Source organism: Mustela nivalis, assembly GCF_964662115.1.
Source record: "Mustela nivalis genome assembly, chromosome: 3".
Taxonomy (NCBI): Eukaryota; Metazoa; Chordata; class Mammalia; order Carnivora; family Mustelidae; genus Mustela; species Mustela nivalis.
Genome location: NC_139022.1, coordinates 102,853,158 through 102,863,527, shown reverse-complemented (window position 1 = coordinate 102,863,527; position 10,370 = coordinate 102,853,158).

Here is a 10,370-nt window from a genome sequence, read left to right as displayed (position 1 = left end):
AGTGTCTCCAGGCTGCACGTCTAGAGGGCTATCAGACTGTGTCTGTCACTGACCCAATGCAGGAGTAACCTGTATGTCTGCGTCACACCTCCTCACCCCTTTAGCATTGGTGAGCTAGCTGTGGATCGACAGTAGTCCTCACGTGGGTCTGGTGCCTCTGTCCCTCTGAGTCTCTCAAGAGATCTATCCAGGAAGGCAAACCAGGACTCCTACTCCCATTTTACAGATAATGGTATTAATAACAAGAACTGACACTATTGAGTGTTTAACCATGTGAAGACCATGTGCATAAACCACCTCACTAAAAAGCCTCAGTGACCACCCCATTTCACAGAAGACGAGGTCATTGTCCAAAGGCACACAGCATGTAAAGAGCAAAATTGAGACCAGAACCCTCTTCTGATCTGTCCCTGTCCCAGGCCGTCCCAGCCTCTCCTGTCTCCTTTCATTTCTCCTCTTGTTGCTTAAGTCTTCCCGAGCAGACAGTGACCTGGTCATGCTGGAACAGCCCCATCTCCAGAGCTCAGTGGAGGGCTTCACCCTTTCCTACCCCTTCCCTCACACCGAAGCCAGACCCCATCCCCTTGCAGGACAGTCCTCCAGAAATCCTGAGCATCTGGGCCTGAAGGCTGCAGGCCCCCCTCCCCACCCCCTCTGCCCAGCTCACAGCAAGCACCAGTGCTCTCTAAATCTTTCCAGGGCAGAGACCCCCTCCTGCCTCCATCTCAGAGCCTCACTTGGTCAGAATAGACAGGGGAGGCAGGATCGATGTGCAGAGAACTCGGTAATAATCCCTGTGCAGGCAGTCAGGCTTCTGTATAAAGACAGATTAAAAACTCATTGGGTTGAGATAAGGAAATAATTCAGCTGGTTGGCCACAGTGGGAAAGCCTGAGGCTGCTGGTGGTACGTGTGAGGGGTGCCGGGGTGGGAGCAGCTCCTGGCCTTGGAATCTGCCCCTCCCTCCCCGCCTTGGTTTCACCCTCAGAGCCACCTTTGCTGCCTGCCTTGAAGCCAAAGCTGACAAATCCCAGTCCCCGCAGGGAGCAGTGAGGGGGAGGCAGGCTGGGGGAAGCTGGAGAGAGCACAGTGGCTGCCTAGCTCCGCACCCTGGTTTATTTCCTCCACAGCACTGAAATCACTTTGCTCATTTGTTTACTTGTGTGCTGTCTCCTCACCTAGACTGTAAGCCCCCAGGAGGCCAGGGACCTGTCGGTCTTATGTAGGGCAGTATCCCCAACCCCCAGCACACCATAGGTAGGGGTTTCTTAACTGTTGAGCAAATGAACGCCTGGGTTGGAACCCTGACTCTTACCATGCACTTTTGGTGTATGATCTCGCTGGGCCCCCGTCTCCTTGGCTGAAAAATGGACACAGCAGTATCCTCCAACGATCCAACCCAGCCCCAGGCTCCCAGGAAGGGCGAAATAAGGATTGTTAAACTGAACAGAAAAATGGAAAATGTGTCTGACACGTGAGGCGCCATCAGGGGGCGCCCTTGTGCAAGGCGCTCGGAGTGCTGCGCCCTCCGCAGGCTCCCGGGTGACGGCTACCAGGCCGCCCCCTGGTCTTCGGCCCCCACCTTTGGAGGGTTACCTCCTCCCCACTCCATCCCATTCACACGCCCACCCCAATACCGGCGCGCGTGCCTGCTCCGGGGACCGTCTCCGCAGCCCTCCGCCCCCTCCCCCTCGCCGGGCCCAGACTCCTTCCGCCCACGCAGCCCCATATGCTGGAAGAGCCTCCCACTCCCCATCTGTCGAGCCACTTCCTTGCCCCCGTTCCCCGGCTTCGGCGTCGTCCCCTCCTCCGGGAAGCTGGTCGTGATTGAGAGATGGAGGAGGGCCGACGTCGCGCGGGACAACCGCCTTCCACTCCTCACTCCCCCCAACCACCGGGCTTTGGGAAAATGCCCGCTGCCTTGTGCAGACGACGATCCCCAGGGCCAGAGTTTGAGCCTCCAGTCAGGATGTGCGAACAGATGCAAAGGAGAACTCTGTGTGTGCTTCAGTCCTGTGGGCAAACCTGCCGAGGCGGAGACTGGGAGGACTTGGAAGGACCCCCTTGTGTCAGGCGCGCCGGCTGGGACACCCTGCAGCACGCAGGGGCCAGATCTCGGGGTCATAGCTCCTGGATGATCAACTAAGTGACGGGGCGCTCGCAGGGGGCCGGAGAGAGAGTCACGGTCCCTACGGACAGCCTCTGGGCCCTGGGAGCTCGGTGCGGAGGAACACATCCGCTTTTCCTGCCTGAAGGACCAGTTTCTTTTCACAGATTGATTATTGCTGTGTTTGTGCGCGCGCGTGTGTGTGTTCCTCGGGGCGTTGTTGGTTGGTTTTCTTTTCTTTTTTCTTTCTTTCTTTCTTTCTTTTTTTTTTAATGCACCTTGCCTGTCTAATGAATGTTTGATTGCACCTACATCCGGAGGCTGTTTTAATGAAAGGTGAGGGCTCGGAGAGTGAAATAAATAAATAAAAGATCATTTCCCCATCCCCTGACCCCCCCCCCCCTCCTCCAACAACAGCTCTCCATCCACAGCTGTCTTCTGGAGCCCATGCCCCCGTGGAAGAATTCTGTTCCTGTTTGAATGTTCCCATGTAAATGCTGCCACTCTCCCGAGGAAATCACACCCTTCAATCGGCCCCTCTCAGGGCATTTATTAAGGGTGTGAGGGGGGAGATGAAGCAGGGGAGAGAAGCTCTCAGGGAAAGGAGGAAGCCTTCCTCTCTGGCCTGAGAGCTGGACTGCGGATTTGCTTATCCGCTCTGCACATGGCCTTGTGCTGAAAGCTGTGGGTACAGAGAAAGCAGGCGCGGGTTCATTCCAGTGTCCTTAGTTCCCTTCATCAACTATTAGTGTAGCATCCAGGGACCACCTTTTGACCCTGGGTCATGAAACTTGGAGAGGTGAAGTTTCCTCACCTGTGAAATGGAGAGGAAAATGAGATCGCAGGTGTGAAGTGCTTAGTACTGTGCCTGGTACAAAGCAAGCATTTAATGCTGCTATTATTATCTATCACAGAGGCAGCAGAGTAGGGGCTGTAAGAAGGCAAAGCAGTGGGGCAGAGACCTAACTGAACTGTGTCCCCTCCATCCCTCAACAGGTAATTGTTGAATGCCTGGGTCCCAAGTGTGCTTTTCCACCCTGTGGTCACAGTGGTGAGACAGGCAGGCCTGGCCTCCGTGCACAGAGAGCTTGTATCTAGTAGAGGAGATTGGGTCCCTAGATAGGCTCTCTGGTAGCAGGGTGGGCAGACTTAGACCTCCAGCTCAGGCAGCCATCGGAGCTTGGAACAGGGGTACTTCTCCCTAACTGGCTTCCCAGAGGAAGGCTGCTTAGCCAAAGGAGTAGGGGGTGGGGCTGAGGATGTGTGAAGGATGGGAGGGAGAATTTCTAGGCGTGTGGAACTGCCTGTTGGAAGGCACGGAGGTTAAGAGAATGAGTTCATGGCTGGTTGTGGAACTGAAATTTCAGTCTCTCATGGTGAAAGAAACAGCTTGGGGATCAGATGCCTGGATTCAAATCCTCGGTCTGCTATTTACCTGCTGTGTGACCTCGGTCACATTACTTAACCTCTCTGTGCCTCAGTTTCCTAACCTATAAAATGGGTATATTCCTAGTAAGGTATTAATTATAATTACTATAAAATAATTAAAAATAATAATTGGGTCCAGGGGCTGGGGTTTGAGGAGTGGGGTTTCTGCCCCATCACCCAGGATTTGCTCTCTCTGTCCCTTATCTAAGGATTTGCCCAACGAGGGTATCAGGAACCTGTTCCAGCCAAGAGACAGAGTAGATGGGACAACAGGGGAAGGAAAGATTGGGGCAGCTGAGCCTCCCACCCAGAGTGGAAGAGGGTTGAGAAATGGGGGGCTGGAGGTTCCCTTGGGAAGCCACTGGCGGGATGACATTGTTGATCCAGTTTTTGGTTTCTGTTCCAATGGCTTCCTAACTGGTCTCCTTCCTTCTCTCCTTATTCCCCTACAGTCAGTTCACTGCAAGGCAGCTAGAGGGATCCTGTTAAAATGTAAATCAAATTGTGTCACTCCTCTGCTCAAACCCTCCAATGGCTCCACACTGCACTCAGAGTCAAAGCCAAAGTTTTTAAAATGGCCTACAAACCCTGCAAGGTGTGGCCTCCTGCCAAGTCTCTCCCTCTTTCCTTACTCCTCCAGCTTTGCTGTTCTCTGTGCACTTCCTCAAACATAAACTTGCCAAGCACAGTCCCAGCTGAGGATTTTGCACTTGCTGTTCCATCTGCCTGGAAGCTCAAGCCCTGCGTGTCAGTCAGCAAGGGTTCCTCCCTCACTCCCTTCAGATGTTGCTCAGTGAGGGCTCCCCCCTCATCTTGAAGGCCTCTCTCCTGCCTGAGCACTCTTTATTTCCTTCCTCTGCTTTTTTCTTTCCATGACAGTTACCACTCTCTAGATATTATATATTGACTTAATTATTTCTTATTGGTTCTCCACCTCCCTGCTGGAATAGAAGTTCCATGAAGGCAAGGGCTTTGTCTTGTTCATTGCTGGGCCCTGGGCATGGCATGTGGTAAGCTCTCAATGACTGTCTGTTGAATGAATGAATGAATTAATGAATGCATCAGAGAAAGACCACCGTGATGCAGAGTATGGAATGGATGGGGTGGCGGGGGGGGGGGGGGCGCAGTAGTGCGGGCAGGAAGGGAGAACTTTGCACTTGCCCCGGGGAGGGCTGATAGACAGTTCCCTTGGGCCTAGGTAGTAAAGCTGGAAAGCAGTGAGTGGTCTGGGAAGACACTTAGGTGTCTGTTGAGTCTGCGGACTGTCCAGCTGTGAGAGAAAGGATGCAGTGAAGGACAGTGATGTTGCCCAATTTTTGGTCTAGGGATCTTGGTGACCTGTGGTACCCATGACTGAGCTGGGACAGGGAAAGCAGGTGAGGGGTTTCTGATGTAAGCCTCTCTGAACCTCAGTTGCCTTATTTGTAGAATGGGAAGGAGTCTACATCCCCACTTTCTACTTTCTAGGGTGATTGTGGAGACAGAGATAAAAGAAATATAAGCCCTTTGTAGGAGTATCCAGTGGTTTCCCATATATGAAGGAACATTATTATTATTATTATTATCATTATCATTATTATTATTATTATTATTTAAAGTCCATTGGGGGAGATCTGACAGGCAAGTGAGATGAGAACCTGCAGTAGAACAGAAGCAAATGCCAGCCAGGGTCAAAGCAAATGCCAGAAAGCACGATGCAGTCAATATATGCAGTGGGTGGTCAGGGAGGGGAGAGAACAGAGCAGCCTGAGCTGTCAGAGGCTGTTCGGAGAAGGGATTTGGCCGGATCCTGGATTAAGGGGAACAAGAGCCAAGATTGGGGTTTGGTCAGAGGTCTGTGAGCAGAAAGCCCCCAGGGTAGCTTGGAGATCTGGTAGTGTTCAGAGACCCCTGGACGTCCCTCTTCCTGCCTCCACTAGCCAAATGAGAGAATCATGGTAATCCTTAAGCAAGGGACAGAGAGGGCAAATCCTGGGTGATGGGGCAGAAACCCGATTCCCCAAACCCCAGCCCCTGGGCCCAGTAAGGGTATCAGGAACCTGTCCCAGCCAAGAGAAAGAGTAGGTGAGCAAACAGGGGAGGGAAAGACTGGAGGAGTGGAGCCCCCTGCCCAGAGTGGAAGAGGGTTGAGGAACCGAGGTTGGAGGGTGCGGGGGGCGTTGCGCAGAAGATTCCCTTGGCCAGCCTTGGGCAGGATGACACGGTTGATCGGGATTTGGTTTCTAGTCTGGTGTGCAGGGCCTGGTCACCAGCCTTGCAAAGGGCCGGCTGACTGGTAGACCCAGGCAGCTATTTCTCCCCTCACCCAACAGAGGAGCAGCTGCTCTGGCCACCCTGCTCCACCTTCCCTAGTGCTAGGGAAAGTCAGAACTATGTCAGGATGGGACAGACCCCTCCAAAGAGTTGGCTCCAACTGTTGTTTCTCAGACTGGTTTGTGAGTTGTGATTACTTGTTCCCACTTCAAGGAATGTTTCCCCCCACCTCAACCCTAGCCAGTGTGTAAGCCTTCTTCCATTCATCAGTTCAAATCTCAGGCCCTCTCTGGCTAGCTTGTCTCAGATAGTCCTCCCACTCCTTCCCCAGCACTCACTTGTTTTGTTTCCCTAGAAAGCATGTGTCACCATCTGAAATCATATCTTTTACAGATCTATTAATAATAATAATTCCTTGTATGCCTCCTTGGACTGGTTATAAACTCTGTGAGGCTGTGACCCTAGCCTGTCTTGTCCATTGTCCATCTTGCTCTCTCTTCAATACCTAGAACAGTGCCTAGCATGTAGTAGACACTTAATAAATTATGAAGGAATGAAGTGAATGAAGGAATTAAGTGAATGAAAAGGACAAGAAGAAAAACATATATGTGAGCATAGATAGGGCCATGGAGTACCTCTAAAGAGGTTGGGCACAACTCCAGGCTGCAAAATCTACGATGAACTCACACAGTGTGTGTTTGTGTGTGGTGTTGTGTGTGTGTGTGTGTGTGTGTGTGTGTGTGTGTCTAGAGAGAAAACCACCAGTTGCAAGCTGAGGTTCCTGCCGCATCAAACGCAGGGACTCCCTGAGCCCTGGTTAAAGGCCTGCAGGAATGAGGAAGAGAGGAGGGATTCTGAAGGGACCCCAGAGAGGTACAAGGCCCTTGCAAGACCTCATCCTGCCAGCTGGGGGCGCCCAACCAAGTATGACCACATCATCCCCACAACTTCCAGACCAACTGAACACCCCCACCCCCCCCCGCCCCCCACAGCTGCCCCTCCTACCAGAGAAGTGTCAGTGTGAAAAGGGAGAATTTGCTCTCTCAAGTGTGACCCGGGGTGGGTGATGAATACCAGAGATGGTAGGATCAGCTAGAATAACATGTCACACGGTGGGCTGCGTTCAGGAATGCTGGATTGGGTAACTGGCAAATTGAAAGGCTTCTTCATACTATAATGGTTAAAGAAAAAGGGAATTATCTCATGCCTTTCTTTTCGTCTATCAAGGTGTCAGCGTATGCTAATTACCTGGCAGAGGCTTCAACGGGAAGAGGAAGAACAACTATTATATTTCTGAGGAAAGATTTATCTTGTGTTATTGGCGCCAGTTGGAGGAGGAGGTGGGGGGTACTAGGGGGTCAGAGAGGCAAAGTGAGAACTGTTCCTTGACTCGAATGGAATTGAAATGCCTTTAAACTGAGGCTTCTCACCTAAGATTAGAAATAACAAGCCTTGTTGGGAGATGCTTTGCCCTGGGCCTGTCAGGGGAGGGGACAGGATGGGCAGAGGGTTCCAGTGTCCTGGGACACCGTGGGAGGGTCAGACCGGGTGCAGCTGGGGGCGGAGCGCATGTGATACTCCTCCATCAAGTCACTGACTGATCTGACTGATCACATGAAGGGGGAGTCTACGATGGTGGAGGAGGTTAAGAAACACAGGCCTGGAGTCAGACAACGCTGAGTTTGCAATCCTGGCTCTACATCCTCTTCGATGGGGTCCATGAAACATCTTTCAGAGCCTCTGTTTTGCCATCTGTGGGGAAAATAATCCTCCCTTTATATGGTTACCACCACAACTAGATAGGGTCACGAAGTGACGTGCTCCATGCAGCTCAGTAATAGCGGCTGTGGATATGATTATTCAACAGCTATTTTCTGAATACCTGCTGTAATTCAAGGCACCGAGGAAACAAGGCTGAATAGGTAGGGCTCTGCCCTCAAGGAGCTTATCATAAAACACAGGATCTCTGCCTCCTTCAGCTCCCGCTCTCTCAGAGGTCCCAGAAAGTGGGGAAGCTGTAGGATGGGGGGAAGCATGGCAGGGAACAGGGAAGGGTCCTCAAGCCTCACATAGGCTATGATAGCACCCATAATAATAATACGTTAACTCAGATGGAATGCTTGACATGTATGAACTCAAAGGGAGATCTGGTAGGTAGGTGGCAGAGGCCAAAGGATGAGTGCAGGATCTGGAAGAAAGGAAAGGGGTTGCCTGCAGGAGTTGCTCATCACAGCTAGAGCCCTGGAAGTCAACCCTGGGGGCCCGGTTTCTCTGAAAGACCTGTTTTCAGGGGCCAAGGGGTCCTGGGGTCAGGTGAGCTGACTTCTCATCTGCTAACCCATCTATGTTGCCTCCCTACTGTCCCCAAGTTCCTCCCTCCGGATCAGGGGGCCGGAGAGAGGCAGCCTTGTGTAGTCAGCTGGGGACGGCTGAGGTGCTGAGGACAGTGTTCCCTCTGACACTCACCGGTTGGGTGGACTTGAGCGAGCTCCACAGCCTTACTGTGCCTCTGTCGAATAGAGATCACCAGGCCCAACTGTGGGGTGATTGGGCAGATGAATAAGGCTTTCAAAGCACCTAGCACCCAGTAGGTATTCCCAAATGGTAACAGTGATTTCTAAAATTGGCCATCCTTGACGGTGGTGTCTGATCCAGTGCCAGCCTCCACCCCTGTGGCCTGGAGAGGCAGTGAATGCTCTGGGAACGTCAGAGAATGGAACGGGGGTACTGCCAGGCGGGCTGTGTGGCAGGCAGAGACTTTGAGCGGGTAATGGCTGTCAGGGACCAGCAAATCACAGGTGTCTCAGAAACAACAGGAGTTACGCTCAGACACCAAAGAACAAACACGTAGCACAAGACGTTTTGCCAAAGCAAAGCTGTTTTGATCGTTCCCGGATGTGACATGTATCGCATGAGGAAAGAGAACCTTTTGCGTGAGGCAGCCTAATTGACAGCCTACAGCTCCAGGAGGAGCACAGGGCAGGGGGGGGATGGGGCAGAGCAGCCCACCCTCACCCTGCCAGGTCCTCCCTCCCCCTGGCCAGCCTGCATCAGCCTAGGCATCCTCAGCTGAGCTGTCTGAGAGGGGAGGGCGCTCATTAGTCCCAAAGCCCCCAGATCCAGCCCGTGCCCCGCCTCTCTCCAGACCCATCCTGCATCTCTCCCAAACCCAGGTTCTGTGGCAGGCTCACTGAACTCCTAAACTTTGCTGCATGCACCAGTCTCTCTCTGGCCTCCAGGCCTTTGCCTGTGCTGTTGTCTCTACCTTGGATTCCTCTCCTCCTCACCCCCCCAACCACCCGGCTACTACTGGTAAATGCCTACTTAATAACAAAAATAATAGCACTTTACATTTATTGAGCACTTACTCTGTGCTAAGTGCTTCTCAAATGTTATCTTGTTTAATCCTCACAACAGTGATGAGGAAAAATAATCACAATTGACAGGTAGTAGATGCCCACCATTTGCCAGGCACTGTTCCAAGTACTTTACATGTATTAACTCACTTAATCCTTACAACCCCATAGGGTCAATTAGGATTACAATCCCTATTTTACGCATAAGGAAACTGAGGCATGGAGCAGTATAGTGACTTGCCCAAGGTCACCAGCTGGAAGCAGCAGAGCCAGGTTCCAGCTCAGGAGTTAATTAATCACCACTACACCATCTGCCTCCTGTACGTCCTTTAAGGATGCCGTCAAGGGTTCACCTCTTTCTGGGGGCTTCCTCTTTCCTTGATTGGGTCAGGAGATTCCTGTGAGTTTCATGGCTTTCTGGCTAAACAACATCTTTCTTTCCACACCCTATCAGCATTTACCATGCTCTCAAGTTTGCTTGCCTGTCCTCTGTTGATCTGGAAACTTCTGGCAATAGGGAGCATCTGCCTGGTTCACCGCTGTGGCCTCCAAGTCTCAAACGGTGACTGGCACACGGGAGGGGCTCCAGATACGTCTGGTGAATGCGTACCTGAATCCTGTTTGGGCACATTCCTGCTCTGGCTCCCCCTTTTCAATTACAAGGACTTCAAAACCGCACTGTAGGTATTAACTGGAGTACAAAAAATTCAATTACATAAAATCTGGGTTCTCATTTTTGTGGGGTTAGTAGGAAACTATATTTTTCCATCCACCTGAATTGACACAAAAAGTAAAGATGGTAAGACTGATCTGTACACAACTTGCTCTATGCTGAACTGAGAACGTTCCAAATGATCACAGGGCATCCCTTCCTGATACCCCCATTCCCTTTCCAGCAGTGCAAATTTAGTGCAGCTGGGAATAGGCCAGGAGCCCCACACTGGTCCTCCATTGTGTTCGATCTGAATTGCCTTTCTCCAGGGGAGCATTAAGGAAGGAGCTGGAGAGCCAGAAAGGCCCTAGAGAGGGCAAGGGGCTCTGGTTTCATTCCACACATACTTCTGTCCTTAAACCATCACCAACCAGTGCCTCAACACGCGTTTAGTTTCCCACTTCCCACTGTGGCTAGTCGTCGTGGGTTAGTACCTGCGGCGGTGATGCCGATAATAAGCCCCGCCCTATTTTGGGCGGGGCTTCCATAGGAATGCAAGAGATAGACAGTTCAAG